A 19,208-nucleotide genomic window follows, 5' to 3' on the forward strand; every position below is an offset into this window, starting at 1 on the left:
AGGAACAGCTATCAGAGCAGGTTGTTAATGCTCATAAAACATCAAGCAGTCTTTAGCAATTCCAAAAAACTACAGCCAGCAGTCAAAAAGTTATTTTATTCCTCCTGGAAGTACATGTGAGTTTTCATCCTTTCTAAAATGAGGGTGCTAAGGATGAGGAGCAGACAGAGAGGGTCAGGTACAGCAAAGCAGCCAGCTCTGCAGCTTCCTCTGCTGTCTTCTCTCCTCTTGTGAAAGATAAGAAGCTGACATTTGCAGATGTCAATTTACTACTCTCCCTACCCTCCTGACATAAAATAGGGCACTTTAAAATTTTTTTTTTTAATTTATTTTGTAACCATCAGGGAAATTCACATTTAGGTTCTTTTAGAGGAATTTTGTTTCTCTTGCACAGTGTGTGACAGGCATTTGTACAAGCCAGTTTAACCTGAACAGTTCAGCTGTCCAGGAAAAGAGCAGGTCACCCTCCCATGCAACACTCCATTGAAGAAAAAATTTCATTTTTTTCCATTACCACAAAAAGTAGCAAAACCAGCTATTATACATCTGAGTTTAAAAGCTGGCTTTTATCTCCAGTGCCTTTGCAACTGTATTTAGGAGTGTAAGATGGACAGGTCCATGAATGCCACCATGCCTCAGCTTTGTAACCTTTCCATGACTACAGCAGTGAGCCAGAAAGCTCACTGAAAGCAAGGTAACAGGTATGGCAATGCTGCTGCTGGAAACCTGTGACAGTGCTTTTCCTCTGTGTCCTCCAGTCTGTCTTTTCCTGCTGTCCTGGTCTCTCCTGTGCATACTGGTGCAGGGGAACCAGAAGTGCAATACTGCTGCTTCCATCCCAAAGGCCACCTGGACAATCAGGTAATTGATTTTTCTTATTTTAATAATCCATCCAATTGCTGTTTCCTTTCTTTTCCCAGATCCAAGATAAAGCTTAGATTAGCTTGCTTGCCTGTTTTATTTTTCCTTAGGCACTTTACTGGCACAAGTCCAAGCCATTCAGGAGGAGGGGGAGGAACTAGGACATTACACAAATAGTCTTCTTTGGAACAAACTTGTTCAGATTAGACTCCATCCACCTCTGCTTTATATGATGGCAGTTCAGCTAAATCAACATTTTTTCAAATATGGCAAATTACTTGGGTTTGTTAAAAAGTAAGATAAAAGTCTCCTGGGATCTTATTCAGCCAAACCTTATTCACGTGCAGCTTTGTGTTTCATGCTTTATTTATTTATTTCTAAGACAAGAAATTGACTGAAAAGATTAACAAGAACCTATTCTGAAATTTGCAAGGAGGTCTATCATATTATATAATATTTTATTTTATTCTTCTGTTAGCCAGAGGATAGAATAAAGCTCTCTGAAGTTACAGTTAAATAGTCATTGACAGTTCATATTTCATTGCCATTTTTTCAATAGAGGATGATTTTATCCAAGCCAAAATCCAATAAATTGAACTAAGTCACATCAGGAACTGTCACATCCTCAGGTCTTCAAACGTTTCCCATCATGATTAAACAGACACAGTAAAAGTCTGCTAGCAGCTCATTGAAACCTGAGACAGCTTCTAAGTAGATGTGATTCTAGCTGAAGACAATATTCAGCTCTCCTGCTCCTATTTTTTCTCTTATCACATTTGATAGAGGCATAATTTGCTAGAAATCAATAATCTCACATTCCTCACATTTTAAGATTCTCCTCTCTACTATTTATGTGCAGGTAAACTAACTGGAACACTGCAAGGGATAATTACAGCTCTGTACACAAAATACAGAACAGAACATGATTTCACTTCAAAGCAGATGCACAGCACGTGCACATCCACAGATGAAGTGCTGTGTTGAGCATCCTGGATGAAATGCAATATTGACACCAATAATTAAGAAATAATTGCTAACACTTCCCACTGTAGAACAAGTAAACAGTTCCATCAACGCAAGCTTGGTTTTGCCAATTTAAAGTAACAAGATGCAGGAAATTGCCACATTTGCTCTTCATAGAAAGTAAAGTGTCTCTTCATGGGCAATGGATACTTTTCTTTTCACACATTCTAAAATTTCTCTTTTTCTGACAAAACTTTCTCCTGCCTTCCAGGATGAATCCCACTAAGTGTCAACAAGCAATATTGTGCTGCTATGAAGGGATGCTTTGGTTTGGCTTCACAGATACAAATCAGAGCCTTTCAATGGAATGTGCACAGATGGTGTGTGGCTTATTCCACAAAAAAGTGAAGTCAGGAAACATGAACTTCAGCTCTTTTAGAAAGAAAAGCAGTTCTTGATGGCATGTGCAGCTAAGAGGCAGGTGTGCAATGTGCACAGTGGGGTGGAGATTTCCCGTTGAGCTTCTCACCAAAATATGAATGATTGAAAATATGGTCACTACTTTCAAAAACTTGCATATTTGCTTAGTTTATCCTATGGTGAGAAACTAAATGCTTGAACCATGACAAATTGCATGTTCATTTCGCTTCAAGAAATGCATCAACCAATGCATGGTCACTCAATCCCACTGATAATTCTTCTCTGCACTTTCAATTACAATGGATGGATCTGACACTGTCTTTCAGTGATACAGAAGTCTGATCTTCTGTGTTCCTTTTTTTTTTTTTTTACTGGTTTAAACCAATCCTGGTAGAGTTATAACTGATTCTCTCAGGATAACTTTTTTCTCTACAATACAAATTAAAACCAACTGAAGCATTTATTTTTCTTCTTCATTGTTAATTACACAGTCATAGACTACTGAAAGTGAGAAAAACAACAAGAAGAAAGCATTTCAGAAATTGCCATCTGTGGCTCTTTGGAGGATTTTTTTAGTTAGTTTGCAGTTAGAGACAGTAAGTGAGTTCTGCTTTTACATCTGGGCAGATTCCTGGGCAGCAATATACAATAATACAATATTTTGGCTGCAAACACTATAAAAGCGATGATTTAAAAATATTTCATTCAATAATCACCATGTCTGCTACAATAATGTGTTTATCAGTAGATGGAGTGGTAATTAAAGGCTAGAGTAAAACATTAGACTAACATTTTTTCTATTATTTAGACTTCTATTTTAGAAGCTGGAGACAAATACCTGTCACAGAGCATCTTCTCCTGCAGTTTGATGCTTAGAATGCAGAGATATATAGGAGGAGTCACTTCTCCCCCTATGTATTACATGAAGTTTGGAAAACATGATAAATAAAAAAGCAAAAACTATTAATGTCTGAAAGGAAACACATTATGTAAGATGGGAGATTATGTTTAAAGCAACAAAACTGTTCAGATTAAGAAAATTAATAGTAATTTACTTGGATTTATATCAATATTCTTGCTGTCAATACTTCTTGACATGGGAAAGCAATGAAATTTTCATCAGGAAAAAGAACTCCTTCTTCATAAATTCTAAATGAATTAATCTCTGTCAATGCTGATGGACAAATTCTGCCCTAACTCCAACAGCTGAAATGAAAGAAACTGAAAGTCTAAGCTGGTCAAATGGTACAAACCCAACTGCTAGATTGGCTGTATCTAAAATCATTTTTCTGTTTCTCATGCAGTCACAAAAGGATCACAGCCCCGTACTGTTTCATAAATTAGAATGACCTTTAGACTTTTCTTAGAAAACAAATCTCATGATACTCTATTATTTCCATGACTTTTTCCTAAAAATTTTACCTTCTCTCTCTACTCTTTGTATGTAGCTTGAAGCAAGAAAGACAAAGCATAAACTTGACCAAGGATGAGAAACCTGGTCTCAGTAACATACTTCAGGTGTCCTACTGAAGAAAAAAAAGACAGTGGAAAAACACAAGCAATAAAGCAGGATATTAAAGACAGTCTGTCATAACAAATGTTTCAGTGCCCTCACGTTAATTATTCTCAAACCAGGTGAGGCACAGAATTTCCAAAATATTTCCTAATAATTTTAAACCTGTATGGGGTATCTTAAAAACCCATTCCATTGGGCTAAAAGTGTACAAAAGTCCCTGCATTTGGAGTAAAATCTTGGCTTGGCTGAACTAAATGGCAAAGACTCCCTTTGAAAACTGCAGAAACTAAAGAAATGATGATTCACATGGCTTTCTCACTGGTATTTGCTTGTACTTTTCATAACTCATAAACTCAAATATTGTATTCCTTTGGAATGGAAATGTATATTCTATTGTGATTAAACTGACTCTCATTACAGTTGTATTAGATAATTAAGCATTTGCCTAATTTGGCAGATGTTTAAAACTAAGACATAGGAGAAGCAAAATCTATCAGCTAGTGGTAAAACTTTGACTCCCTTTTCTTTTAACAACTTAAAGCACTCATTCATTGACTAAACAGATGTTCCAGGAATATAAAACAAGTGCTTATCAGGAAAGCATATTACAGTTGTAAAAGCAACAAAAACACTTCCACTCCTTGCATGTAACAAATGCATGATCCCACTGGCTGACCTCTAATTGACTTCCCATGGCCAAGTCACTCTTCACTGACTGCATGTCCATAGCTACAGCTGCCCTGTGCTGCTGCAGTGGGGGCAGAAAGGATGTACTGCACAAGGCCTTCAACAGCAATGGCCTCACATCTTCCCAGCCTTTGCCACATTTCCAGCCTCCCTAACAAGGCAGCATGTTAACCTACAGCCCAGTCCAGGTTTGCTGGCCACTTCCAGCCACCCCTATGTGCTGTTCCCAAGTTAACACCTCCTAAGTACCTCTGCACTTCTAAGAGAGGCCCAGGCACTGACAGTCAGACACTCTGCCTGCTACACAGTACAAGGCGATACGCCCAGCATGGGGGCCCTTTGTCACCAGCTGGAAAAGATTGTAAATGACATGAAAAAGGCAAAAGCGCGTTTTTAGAATTACATTCACTTCACCACTCCAGTGCCACTGGAGTGCTTGGTTTCCCAGGGAATATAGATATGGCATTATGGTGTTTGCATGCCCAACATGGCATTTCCCACCTCTGAAAATAACCAGTGTTTGCAAAGGGAAGGACTGCTGCCAGTTGCCTATAAGACAATATGTTTATATCAACTAGAGAGGAGTTTAGTCCCCAAAGAATAGCTATTTACACAGCTTACAAAATTAACTCCATTTGTATACATTCTCATCCACCCTGCACAGATGGTCACAGAGGAAAGTTTTACAGCAGCCACAGAGTTTGTCTGTGCTATGTCACCTCTTTCTTATGCCTTTGTAAGTCCATTACAAAAAATCTGTTTACGCTGAGGAAACACAATGGTGAGTCAGACACCAAGACAGAAAATTTAGTGACATATAAATCTGCTGTCAACAACAGATGTAAAACTTTGCACAAATGACTCAGTATCTAGAAAACAAAATAAATATTATCTCATAAGGTTGACAAAAACCGGGGAAAACCACCAAAACGCCCAAATAATTTCAATAGCCTAGTTGAGTAATAAGCTACATAGTATTTCATCTACATTACTTTTATATTACATAGAAAAATATGAAAAGATTTAATATTCTGAAAGCTACATATTGGACATACCTTTTCTGTTAAAATAAAGTTACATGGTATTCCTGACCTTAAAGTAGGACTCTTATTATATCAAGATTTCTAACTCACTGAAGTTATTAAATTGGCTAAAATGTAACATGCAATAGGATCTGCATAACATCTAACAAAATATCCCTCATTGACTCATAACATAATCAAAAATCTCTTCCTGTGCAAGAACTACATCTTACTAGAAGAGATGTTACATAGGTGCCTCTTCTGCTTATGACTCAGCATGTCAGTTTTCTCAGCATCTGCAGCTGTAGTCCATCTCACACTCTGCTTGGCACAATTAAAAACTTGTAAGGAAATAATAGGAAAATATTCACAAAAAATTTAATTTAACGGACAAATTTTAATTTAACAGACAATACATGTAGACGGGACATTTAACACTAAGCATCTTCTAGACCACTGCTGATTCAAAACCACAATCTGATATCTAATGCTTAATAAAATTTCCAATTTTTTCCCTGCTATTTTTCTTATACTTTTTCTTGCTTAATATTAGCCCATTACTATTAATCATGCCTTTTCATCTTAACTAAATCCACTCTTCCCATAAGGCTATGTTTTCAAATACCTCTAGATTGTCACCAGTTTATCTTGTACTATCAAATATTTACAGGCTACTACATAACAGACTCTTACCATGCAATTAATATTTGCCTTTTTTAATCCCTGTCATCTAATCACACCTTGACCTGCTGGAAATCAGCATAGCTCTCCCTTAAGCTCTCTTTATTTGGTAATAATTTTGTTTACAATAGGAAAAAAATTGTGTTTACCCAGATGAAGTCATGAGAAAGCACTTCATGGCCCCAAAAGCCTCCTCCACTTTGGCCAGGTGTGTGAGGAACTGGCTGGGGCTGGTTGAAGTGGGGAGCTGCCCCAGCTCACTGCCCACCCTCTGGCACCATTTGTCTCCTCTGCCTGGCTCTGGACAGGGATGGTGGCAGATGATCTGTTTGCTCCCCTGCCAAATCCTGTGCAGCCCTCCTATGTCCAAACAAGCTTCTAGGAGGCTTCAAGAGGAATCAGCCTGAGGGTTTTCTAGAGAGGCTCTGTGCTAGAGAGGCAGGACAGTGACTACTGGCACTACCCCACTACCTAAATGAGGGAGGCAGATCTCCCGACTGCAGACATCTGCAGAACAAAGAAAACGACATCTTTCCCCTACTTCCTTATCACCTTCACACAACTCAGTGAACTGACTAAGCAATAACTGAGTTTTCTGGTTTCTAGAAGTACAATGGAAATACATAACTTGACTTGCAAAAAACAATTGTATTTTCCTTGCTGCTAAAACATTTATCATGAGGACATGCCATTAGTGCTTCTAGTGACTGTGACTCAGAGAGGGAAGGGAACTATTGGGTTCTATTTTAAAGAAAATACTTCCTTAGAAAAGCGTGGGCTTATTTTTAGAAATCTGTAAAAGTCACTTTGATTCCTCAGAGTTCTTTCAAGATTACTGGAATGTGTGATGTCTTCATACCTACAATAATCACGTTAAGATATTTGTTAGGAAACTCATGCTTAATAAATACTGTTATTTGCTCTAAAACTCAATTTCCACTGATGTTCATGTTCTGAACAATGATCTATTAGAGTTAACTCAGGGCAGCTCTAATGAGCACTAAGGAGAAAAGTCTGTATGACGGTCACTGTTAAAGCTTGTGGTGACTCTCCAAAATCCAGAATTTCAGTGGCAAAGAGTTAGCAGTAAATTTATCCCTCCTAATATCTTGTGTTATAGATTAAATGCAACTTTTCAGGTTTTTTTCTGATGAAGACAGACTAAATTAAAACTTTATTTCTAAGCATCTATTCCAAACCACCATTCATATTTATGTGCTACAATGACTAACAAGGGCTACTTTGCTGTAGCCTGATTTCATTATATATTCTGTCCATGGGCAACATTAAAAGGCATACCAAGTGCTAAAATGGCAATAATATAAAATATAGAAAGGCTGAGTTAATTTTATCACTAGCAATTTTGCTGTTACTATGGTAAAAGTGAAAGCATTCCCATTATTTAAGGCAGGATTTTGCAGTGCTACAAGTCCTCATCTCAGAGGTACTTAAACCCTTTTTTAATATATTAATTACTTCTACTATCCACTTTTGACTTTTCCCTTGTGGAAAAACATTGCCAGTCCATGGCCTCATTGGTTGCAGCTCTCAAGACAGTTTCAACACAGCATTTGGATCTGATTCTGTCTAAAACTGCATACATGAACTGGCTCTGCTCCTGATTTTATCCTTGGCCAGGAAGACCACAATTGGACCTTGAATTTTGACAAGAGAATGGTTCAGTAGAGTCTCTCTGAAGAAAAAAAATCATCAGGCCATTGGGGGAAAAAAGGAAAAAATATATGGAAGAAGCAGCATAAAATATATAAAACCCCCTATTTTAATGTATCAGTGTATGTAACTCTTAACTCGTGAATGATTTCTTCAGCAAACTATGCCCAGCCATTCCCTGAGAATTTAAGTCAAACTCCATGGTTTGTCTTCCAGGAGAACAATCACAAAATACTTTCCCCCTAATTTTCTGGTGCACTTGCTCATTTTCAGTGGACAACTTCACACTCTGTCTTTCTTTTGTCTTTAGTTTCCAAGTGATTAAGTGGTTAATCTCTAACAAGCAAGCAGCAAAGCCATCACAAGTAAGGAGCAAACCTCCTAATGCTCCAATTTGTCTTCTTACCTGTTGTTTAAGGGCATACTGTGAAAAAAATGCTTCATCCTTGCATGGGAAGCCGTGGGATGACAATCTCATGAGGGTGAACACTTTTCTCCTGATTTCTTTTTACCTTGGCAGAATGTCACATATTATTTCTATTTGTGAGAACTTCTGGGAAAGCAGGGAAAAATAACACCAGCAGACCATTAGTCCTACTGTGGTAAAGGCTGGGGGCTTAAATCACCAGCATTTATGTATGTTGCATAACATGAAGAATGTGTGTATGACAGCTGCGTGTTCACCCCTCACAAATGCATCATAAACACTATATACACACACACATGTATACCATCTTATGTATCTCTTATATCTTAAAATCATACAAGCATTTTTCCCTGCTACATTTCTGTAAGACCTCATGCCAGTGTTTCTTCTATTCATGCATGCTTGCTGTGGAAGCAGGATGTAAAGGTCCCACAGCATTTAAAAGGTGTGGGGAAGTCCTGCTGCCCTACCCATATCCCCCTCCTGTCTGCCAAGGCACTCATTGCTTTCACTCTGAGAAGGGTATGCCCCAAGTATCAGTGTAGTATGAGATCAAATTTGGAAACACAGGAAGATCTGCAGGAAAATATCACTTCAGAGATAACTAATTTTCACTAGCTGGCAAATAATTCCTGACTTATATAAACGGGAACTCTAAGGTGACTGAAACTCAGATTATAGCATAGTCCATTTTCATGTTCAAGACCATCTGTAACAAATTGGCTGCCACATCTGCTTAAGTGTGACAATTAATTTTAGGGTCTAGTCTCTTGCACTGAGATAATCAGGTCCATATAGTCCAAAAGGGAAATTTTATTCTAATTTTCTACTTAAAATACCTTGTTAAGGAAGGTAAATTAGCAAGATGACACTGTTGCAGTATTGTAAAGCCCTTAATCAAGTCACCCCTTTGAGCAATATCCTGCAAGTGTAGCTCGCTGATTTCTTGGCATTTTTCCCATTCCAAAGCACTGAGCCAACCTTAAGATATTTCAGGACTAAATACAAATCACCACAACTAACACAACTGGATGCATCAGCATGAAAATATTAAGTTACCCATTCCTTAAATACATTTCTTTCCTTCCAGATCCATGTTTATTTTTAAGAACTAAGCACCACTTCTCAAGGAATACATCCAGTAATGCAGAGTTTGGGATAAGAAAAAAAACATAATCCAAACTCATGTAGGCGAGAAACTGAGATGTGTCCTTTTCTCCTTACCTATTATAAACTGACTAGCAAGAAATAAAAGTGTTGCTGAGTTCTCAAATTCAGGACTTTCTAGGCTTAGGTAATTACCCTCGGGCTCTAATCTAAGAAAATAGACTCGTGACTCAAAACACACTCAATTCTCAGCAACAGTGGCACTGCCTCTATAAGAGAGGAACTAAAATCACCATTAACAGCAAATTTCATATTCCAGTGTGCTAAGTAAAAACATTACCACTGTAAAAGGTGCAATCACCATTTTTTCCCTAATGGCAGAGCAACTAATTTTATTGCAATACGGCTCCCGAAGCGAAGACAGAAGTCTTAGGATGATTTGCATTTCAATATGGAAAGAAGAACCTGAGAGCTGTAAACTCAGCTTCATACACTCATATTATTAGCACTGCATTAACAGTGATCTCTTCCTAGCAACTGACAAAATTACAAGGACAGCAGGCTTTCTTGCCTATGCTTGCAATACTGCTCTTTCTAGCTGGTATGTTAGAGTGGTTCTAAGTGGTGGTTCCGTATTTTTAAAACTATAAATATCTGGGTGAATTGGTGTATTTTTTCCATTCCTTACATTTCAGGGTTTATTATTTGTCCTGGATTTTCCCTACTGGGTACTGAAAGCTCTGGTAATTTATGAGCCCGAGGTTTATACTGGGGAATGGAAGACTGAAGATCTCCCCCACAGAATTTCCCTCAAAGGCTGCTTTCTCTGGTAACTCTTCTCTTACAACTGCTGAGGAAGATCCATCATACTCTTGATTTTCATTAAATGTGATCATGAGCAATGTGTAAGAGTGAAAGATGATTCACTGGATTTTATGGAGGAGCGAAACACAGCTGTTCCATTTATACACAGCAAATTTTTTCATAGTCCCATAACAATGAGGAGCAATGGAATATTTCAGCAGAAAAACTGATGAAGGTAACAATAAGGATGCCATATACTGGTTTCTAAAAGTGAAAGTAAGGTTTCATCTCAGTCATTTTCATAAAAGATTTCAATTTCATCTTACTCATTTCTGCTTCCAGCTTAGAAGTCATTCAACTTTTAATCCAAGTATATGTGAATATCCAGTCTATATTCTTCCTTCTTATCCTTTATATTCTAGTGTATTTAGATTATTATTATTTACAAAGTAAAAAAAATTTTAGACAAAAATCACGGTTTCCCTGCCTAATTCTGTCATGAGAAGCCCCCCACAATTCTGTTGAACCTATGTGTGTACATTTACATACTACATGTGAAAGCAAAACTATTCTTTTCATGCCTAGCTTTGTATTAGAAAGAGTAATTACACCCACAAATATGTTGCGAAGCTCAAAGTTTTCAGAAATCTAAAGAAAAGCTTGCCATAGGAAACTCCAGTGCTGATGGCATCTAAAACAAAACAAAAAAGTCATATTTCCAGTATTACTTGGGCTTTGCAATAAAATGGAGCTTGTGTGCCCACTTGCCCCCATCTCTCTGATTATCTGTCAGTCATACTATGCTTCAGTAATTTTTGGAGTTGTTGATCAGTCTCTGTCAATTCTCCAAGATAATTATGATCCTACACATTTTCTGACAATATGAGTTTAGGTGACAGACAGAGATGCTAATTCATGTTGTTGTAAAAGAAGAGCAGTCTGATAAAACTTCTACATATTGTTTGACAGAGATCAGCATATTCACTTTGCCTAACATTTAGCAATGTAACTTCAAACAACACAGCATGTGCTGATTTTTGTGAAATGAAGGGGATCAGAAAGTACTTAACGGTTTCTGTAGAGGGGGTTGGCTCAAGGAATGAAAGGAATAAATCAAAGGAAACTCAGTTCAAGTAAAAATTAAATTTAAAAACAAATCTGATCGAATCAATACAATCTTAATCAAGTTTCAGTAGCTCCTCATAAACACCAGGCCATTTGGGATGTTAACACATCCACAGTCCAGTTGAAATATGAGTTACAACCTTGCTTTCTTTCCTGAGGTTATTACCAGATGTGTGAGTGCATCAGGTACAGCTAGAACTAAAATCACCACTAAACTCAGCTCCTCTATAGGGACTTGACAGTCATCTGTATGACTCTGATCAAGGACGCACACTTTCATGTTCAATACATGGTATTATTCCAGCATTCTGATTGCTTAACAAACACAGAAGTCAGCTACATGATGTATATGGTTTCTACATGAAAACATCTTATCTGAAAAACAGAAAATCTCACATCAAGTACTGTCACAGCATATGTGGCAGTTGAGATGGCCACAATAGAGTACCACCACACAATTTCAGAAGGCTTTAAGCATTCACCTATAACACCAGACCACATCAGAAGGCTTCAAGCATCTGGCCATACAGACTAAAATCATGTCACCTCAGAAGGCTGCAAGCAGCTGCCATTTCTTGTTCAGTCCAACCTTTCATACCCCTTATGTTGATGCACTGCCCCTGTGTGCCCTCTGCTCCCTTTGGAGGTTGGTCAGTGCCCCTGGGCACTCCATGGCTCATTGCTGTCAGTGCTGCTCACCTGCTGCTCTCAGCTGTGCCCACTGGGGATGAGCTCAGCCACAGCCCCACTCCCAATTACCACAAACTGTGTGCCTACAAAGCACTGATAAATGTAAAGGAAGATTTGAAAGTTTGGTTATTTTTTATGTATTATTTCACTTTCTTGTGTAGGTGTGTAAATGAATGCAGGTCTTCTACACCATGGCACATGTCAAATATGCATTCACACAGAGGTGTCCCAACAGCCTGGGCAAGCCTTCTCCGTAACTTCAGCAAGAAAGCAATCTGTAAGATAAGAAATCTTCATTTCTAAGTGCTGAAAAAAGTAGTTTCTACCCAAGTCTAAGCCAATCACAGCCCTGCACCTGCAGGCATGGTGGCCTTGACACTTTGGCTCCTGGTGACACATTCAGACACCCTTGGCAGCTGCCTTGTGACATAAGGGCAGAAAGGCTCCCAGTTTAGGCTTTACACTTCAGGCACAGGCTTTGACTAATGACTATGAAACTGTTATTGCCATGGTTCATTATGTTATGTCAAAGGGGACAATGACAGTTTTCCCAACAAAATGTTCTTGATTTAATGAAACTAAACTGCTATCAGTTGCAACCCAGAAAGGTTCACAGGAGATAATAATCTCTCAAATGCTGCAGGGTTGTTGTTTTAATTGCTAATTTGTGCACATTTTGACAGCAATCACTGAACCCTCTGGTGGTCCCAGAGGTTCCCTTGGTGCTGATAGAAGAAGTTTTGGCAGATTCTGCAGTCCTCAGACCAACACTAGGAGGATTTACTCAAGAGCATATACTGGGGTTTTTCCTTTGCCTCACACAACAGAACTTCAATCCTACATAGTTTTGTCACCATATTTTGAAAATTTTAAATGTAAAATTAAATGGACACTAAAGACTTGAAATCTAATAAATCTAAAAAATAGTTAATTTTTTCTCCTGAGATTGAGGTTTTACAGAACACTCCACTTCCTTTTCTGTTTCACCGTGCTGTAAAAAATGCCAGTATGAAGAAAATGAGCAGTATTTCATTGTCCTGTAAAGAAATTAACGGAGAAAAAAAAGTAAAAAATAAATTTTAACTACATTTATGTTTTGTAAGTTATTGCAGAAGGAAAAATTAAAACTCATTTCTGCAGAGACCTGTTTATATGTTTTACTTACCCCAAGTAAGAAAACAAATACTTACTTCAGGGTCATTACTAAGGATGTATAAGATTAAGCATTTGCATAAATTTGGATTGTATTTCAGACTGTATTTCATTGTTCCTCCACAAAGTACCCAAATGCCTTAATATCAGTTGCTGTGAATAAGTTACAGCAATTCAGCCAGACTTGCAAATCCTGCATGCTAGGAGTCATGTGGAGAGATGTCTAAGCTCTCTTTGTATCCTTGAGTTATATTTGTTGACTTTACTAGGCACTGGCAATTATGGATTCTGTTCAAAATCACTAGTGGTGTTGCCTGAATTTATTGTATTGCAAGGACTGAAATAACAAATGTCTGGGAAGCCAGAAGCTTCAGCTCTAAGTCCTGCTTCGTCACAGGGAGGCTTCAAGCATTGCTTTCATTCCCTAGAGCAGTACCTAAACCAACCAGCTTGTACACAAGGCTGGGACTGAGCCTTTTCTGTTTCTTCTTAGGGAACCTGTGCCATGGTGCTAACTTCACAGGAGACATAGAGCATGGACACAGAACTGCCAGGGAAGGTAATGATTGTGTTGCCTCCTCTTTCATTTTACCGGTATAGCAAAATTTTGACACTGATTATAACCACTTACAAATTCTGTTAAGGGGTCATCTTTCATCCCTGCCCTAGGAAAATTAGGTTCTTCACACGAATCTGCTTCTGAAAGAAACACTCCTGTCAGCCCCCTAGCTCAGGTGGCTTACAGCTGGCTCAGGTAAAAGCCTGAGGGAGCTTCTCCAGACCTCTGTCCTAGAAAAGCACTCTTCAGGGAAGCCAAGATCCAGTTCAACACAGCCTGAAACCCTCAGTCATGCCTGAGTGTTGTCATCAGGGGCAAGGTAATGGTCAGGAAAAATGAAGAAGTAAACAAAGAGAGGGGAAAAAGGAAGATTGAGTGCAAAGTGGTTATTGAAAGCAACTTCATATAAAGTGGAAAAACCATTCATAGCAGTGTCTGTTGAACTTCTGCTGACTTCAGACCCTACAGCTTTACCGAGTCCTGAAACAAAAAACAAGACCCAGGAAGGCTCTAAGAGGGATATGTTTATCTGGACAAACTAATGGCAAGCACTACATTATCCATTTTAGGAATAAACTTCTGAAATTAAAAACCTTACTACTATTGCTGCTATTTGACACAAAACAGAATTTCATTATTTTAGGAAAAAAAACCTAACCAGTTATGTTATTTCTGAATCTGATTCAGTGTTTGATTATGCATCTACTCTTCTGAGTATCTTTTTGTTCTACATTGCTTAGTTTTGTGGTGTCTTTCATAGATTTACTTTTTTTGGATTTCCTCTGAAAGGGCAAGTGCTGAAGACAGTACACGACTACAAAAACTGTAGTCATATGCTTCAAAAGTATTTGTCATTCATTTGGTATGGCTGTTATTCCCAGTACTTAAAAGCTGTCCTTGATGTAATTGAGGCTTTTACTCCTCTCTATCTATAGGGCTTTTGATCACCTCCTAATTAATGAAGTAATGACAACCAATTATATTTACATCTAACACAAGGCATATTGTTAAAGTTTGTCATTACCATTTTCCTTTCTCGCATGCTAACACAATGTTGTCGCCCTAACATTTTCTGCCTCACTGCTGCTGGGAGCATTAATCAGTAAAGTTATTTATTCCATTTTAACATTTTTATTAACTGGCAATTACACATGAAGAGATGAAATGTCTGCATAACTCATGACTCTCACAATGCTTCTTTCAAGCCAAGTTTTCAAAATACTTAAAATGTATTGGGATCCTATTGTTTTGCTCTGGACAAAGCTTCATTAAAGTTATGGAAGGGAGCTACACACCTCTCTGGAGGTCTACATCCATGTTGTATCACTGGTTTCATTTATCTAGTCTGAGTTAGAGCTCTGCAATAGCACAAGCCTCTGAAATGGTGGGGAAGGCTGACCTCATTTTCTTATATGCATGTTGATCAGCACTGCTTTTTGCCAAGGAGAATTTGAATTTGGTGCTGTATTTAAGGCAGAGGTTTCTGACATCCTCTATGAAACAAAAAAGTTTGTTTGCTTTCTCTGGATTTAAGTAGGATTCTGTTGGCCACCACAGATGAACTTCACCAGGCCAAACAAACTGACTTCTTACCAAGTCCCATAATAGTTCCTTGACGTGAAGAAAAGCCCATGCTGCCAGTGGCTTGATTCTTTCCTAATTTTAAAAATAGACTATCTTTGAAAAATGAAAAACAATAAGGGAACAAAGAAAGAAAATTACTTATATTAGGATTGTTTCTGTTTACTAAAATAAACTAGGAATTTTCTAACAAAGCATTTTTTCATGGGATGTAACAAAGCTTCAAACCCAAGTGATTCACAGACACATTTTAGTTTGACATATTTTTCCCAAAACAGAAACAGGATTCTGACAATTGAGCAGCCATCATCCTCAGTGGTCTGCTGAAGAGCCCTTGTTTCCTTGTGTATGGCTTGGGGACATGTGGCTTGTCCAGTCAAAAGTAACTCATAACCCCAACACAAGTTTGTCACAGAGCCAAAGGTTCATGGCAGCCCAACTGTGCTGGCAGTTCTCAGACACACAGCACTTCTCAGGCTCTCTTTGGCATGGGGAAAAACTATCCTTATTCCAGGAAAAGGTCCCCACTTGTCACAATACCAGAAAGGTTCCAGAAAACGCTCTCTTTTTTAGATTCAGCAAATGGAGTCCTTGGAACACTCAGCAGTGTGCAGAATCCCTGGCATTACATACCTCTCTGCTCCATGCTGCTTTGAAAAATGAGAAAAACCATATATTCCTGCAGATAATTTTTTTGTGGATCTGTAGAAACTTTCGGAATCTCTGTATCTGAATGGTATCTTGAGCCTGAACTAGCTCCATGAGGTCCCCTGCTTCCTGTGACTCCTTTGAAGATGGTGCTATTGCAAACTGTCCTGTGGCACTCTGAGCACCAACACTGTGCCCTGCAACACTTGCAGAGCTGAGGTCTTTATGGGCCAGATACCAGCTACCAGCCAGCTCCTTCCTCAGTAACCTGTCTGCTTTGTAAACAGTCCTGCTAAGAAACACTTCCATTTGACACCTTGGTGTGTATTATGCAGTAGCACTTCAGAAATGAAGTCACAGATATTTTGCAGCCTAATTTACCTTAGCCTGAAGGAGAATTTTCTGCCATCACGACAGATCCGACCAGCAGCACTCGTGGTGTAGCTGCAGCAATGTGAGCTGTATCTCTGCTACAAGGATTGTGCAGAAATCTGTGCAATCTTCTACATCCTTGGGAAGGTTCCAGCATGTTCAGCACAGCATGAGAAGGTTCTCAGCAGGAATGCCAGGGAGACAAGAGGTAAGTGATATATATAGAGAGGTAACTTTTATCCTAAATATGTTCCTGGATCACATTAGCTCCTTGTTCCAGAAATTCTTACAACAGCCATAGGATGGGTCTCTCCCCTACCCGTCCATGTAGATGAAGTTTTAAGTTCAGAGCTCTTGTTTACAATGACATTATGCCAATTTTAAGCCTTTGCTGCAGTCAAAGAAAACAAAAGCTGCACCTACTCCAAGTGATGATAACTGCAGCTCTGCCTTTAACGTGACAGAAGATTGAAAGTAGGATTTACATATTCTTTTATGATGTGATATTTAGGCAGATGAGCCTCAGCGATAATGGGAAAGAACTTTAGGAAGAGCAAATATATGAATTAGTATTAATGGGTGATACAGGATTTTTTTTTATTTAATGGGAACTAAATTAAAAGTGCAAGTTTGTTATAAAACATGACTGTAAAATCACCTAGTAAGAAAGCAGCTCTGTGTGCATTTTGAGTCATACTAATATTTTCTTCAGGGTGAGAAGGCTCTGCAGACAGGTTGTATGACACATTATTTATCCCTTTGACTGCTGGTAAGATTAAAAAATCTTAAAATTATATGCAATAACCTCAGTGCAACAGTGTTCCAAGATAAGATGTAGACTTGAAGACTAAAATCTTACTTCCAAACTCAGTATTTTGTCCTTTATTTGAGTAGTGAAACACTTTATAATCTGTAAAGAAGTACAGTGCAATAGATGGCTTTTAAAGTGATTGAAAACTCACCCACTTTGTTATTTACATGCTCAATTTTAAACACAACAGGAAAATGGTTCAAAAGTTTCTACAATAAAACCTCATCCAGTTAATTTCTTTTTCCAGTACTCTCCTGAATCAGCTCTTGAGGCAGGAGATAATTCATTCTAGGGAAGCAATAGAGAAAAAACATCTCTAGTAGGAACCTTTCTCCTTATAAAAGGACAATTTGCAAAGCTTTTTTTTATACAGCTTCAGCTGCATAAATTACAAAATATTTAGTATTTTGTTATGACAAGCATATTACCTGCTACCTCCTATTGTTCTGCTTTTTTGGAGTCCAGACAAAGAAATTGGAAGGGACAAATGTAGGAACATTGAAACTGTCACTGATGGCCCTCAAGAGTAACTAAGGACACCCACGAGTAAATATTTTATTTCTTTTTGCAATACTTCAGTACTATAACTTCTGAGAGTTGCACCCCATGGGGTGTCAGGGAACAACCAGAATACAGTAGCCAGCGAAACATGGCGAAAATTCCTTTTACGTACCTTTGCCTGGAGGATCAAAATTAAACTATGGGCAAGGCCAAAGTTTTACAGAGGGTGCCACAACTCTTCTAATGTTGGAGGGTTTTGGTTTACAGCTTGTCTGAAAGGCAGCATCTCCTTCAGCACAAGGATGTTTAAATTTGTGGTGAAAGAGGAAAGAACGGCCAGTACTCCTCCCTGGAGCAAGCAGACAGTCTTAAGAACCTTCTCATTAAGGCACAATCCAGTTGGACCTGCTGACTTGATAAACCAGGAATATTGCTGCCTGAGAGGGATAAGGTAGACTCTAGCTCTTTGAGCAGATGAGAATTTCTATTTAAAGCATCATACATGAAAAATAAAAGGAAGAAGAGCAGCCTCTATAACAAAATTAACTCCTACTTAGAAAAATAAGAGAAACCGGCCATTACAAAATATTTTTCTTAGAACAAACAGCAAAGCAGTGCCAGTACACAGCATACAGGGAATGGAAAAGAGATGTGATGCAGGAAGACTACAAAAGGAAGACTTATTATAAAAAGGAATTGTTCTGCAATATGAAAGAAAAGTTGCATATATAAAGATGATTTTACCCTAACAGCACTATTCTATTTATATCTTTATGAAAATAACTTCAGAAAAAAAATATTTCTGTCCCTAACTGGACTATAATATTTCTTTATTTTCCATGCCATTAATGGAACATGGTTTTTCTCTAACTAAGTGGTTTAAAATTTTTGAGCTTGACTATATTAATAACTTCATGCATGTACATAAGAATATGGAATTCAGTATTGTGCCTGTTTGGTGGGCATTATCCTCTACCAGAGAGAATCAACAAAGCTCAGCTGCCTCTGCAGGCAGGTGTGAATGAGACAATCATTCATAGCACATGCGTGCATGAGGAACAATCTGTTTTAGCAAGAAGGCTGCACAGTTGTTTCTGTGAAGTTCTGACCACTTACCAAGAAAAGAGTCTTGCAGAAAAGAACAAAATGGATGCAAATATGTGCTTAAAATAGGAAACTGGGTTTTTTAAAGTCTGCACCTGCCTTTAGTACTTTTAAATTCAGTGTTTTGCTACTCGGTTTGGAGGTTTTTTTGCAATGTTACATTTTTACACTGAAGGAATGCGTGCTTTCCACTTCTTTGGTTTTCTAATAACTGATAACTATCAGTTATTCAGCAGAACTACTTTCTATTAAAAACAGTCACACTTAAAATAGGCATATTAGTTCTGTGTGAATAAAATCACATTTAGGGTCTTATTAATATCCTCACTGTGAGAACAAAACCACCTCAAACTCAAAACTGGTTTGAGGTTGCAAAAAGCCTGGGCTATATTTGCAATCAACAGCACCTACTGATATATTGAATTTTCACTTGTCAAGAAGTCTGAAACACTTCCACGAGCCATATTCTGCCTTCAGGGATGGCAGTGTGAAATCAATGAAGTCTG

At 38.2% G+C, this 19,208-nt stretch overlaps 1 protein-coding gene and 2 long non-coding RNA genes across 8 annotated transcripts in view; 1 reads left to right on the plus strand and 2 right to left on the minus strand.

Moving 5' to 3' along the window:
- Nucleotides 1–19,208, minus strand: part of KCNK13 (potassium two pore domain channel subfamily K member 13) — a 47,663-nt gene that overhangs the window by 18,635 nt on the left and 9,820 nt on the right. The gene's annotated exons all lie outside the window — the stretch shown is intronic.
- The window catches only part of LOC135302753 (uncharacterized), a 26,432-nt gene continuing 7,224 nt past the window's right edge, over nt 1–19,208 (plus strand). For 2 of the 4 annotated variants that reach the window (XR_010364303.1, XR_010364301.1), the window contains exons 1-2: nt 16,257–16,494; nt 16,999–17,055. This is a non-coding gene — a long non-coding RNA (uncharacterized LOC135302753). Of the gene's footprint in view, nt 117–758; nt 862–13,619; nt 13,686–16,256; nt 16,495–16,998; nt 17,056–19,208 lie in introns of those variants that run through there. The other 2 variants (XR_010364302.1, XR_010364300.1) reach the window with 2 other exon arrangements.
- Nucleotides 12,111–15,919, minus strand: LOC135302755 (uncharacterized). 2 transcript variants are annotated; one of them, XR_010364306.1, is made up of 4 exons: nt 15,807–15,919; nt 15,279–15,341; nt 13,758–13,825; nt 12,111–12,249 (listed from the first exon to the last, which is right to left on the minus strand). It is a non-coding gene; the product is annotated as an uncharacterized LOC135302755 (long non-coding RNA). The 2 variants fall into 2 exon arrangements; XR_010364305.1 differs by lacking the exon at nt 13,758–13,825.

The sequence above is a fragment of the Passer domesticus genome, chromosome 6 (genome assembly GCF_036417665.1).
Source record: "Passer domesticus isolate bPasDom1 chromosome 6, bPasDom1.hap1, whole genome shotgun sequence".
NCBI classification, from domain to species: Eukaryota; Metazoa; Chordata; class Aves; order Passeriformes; family Passeridae; genus Passer; species Passer domesticus.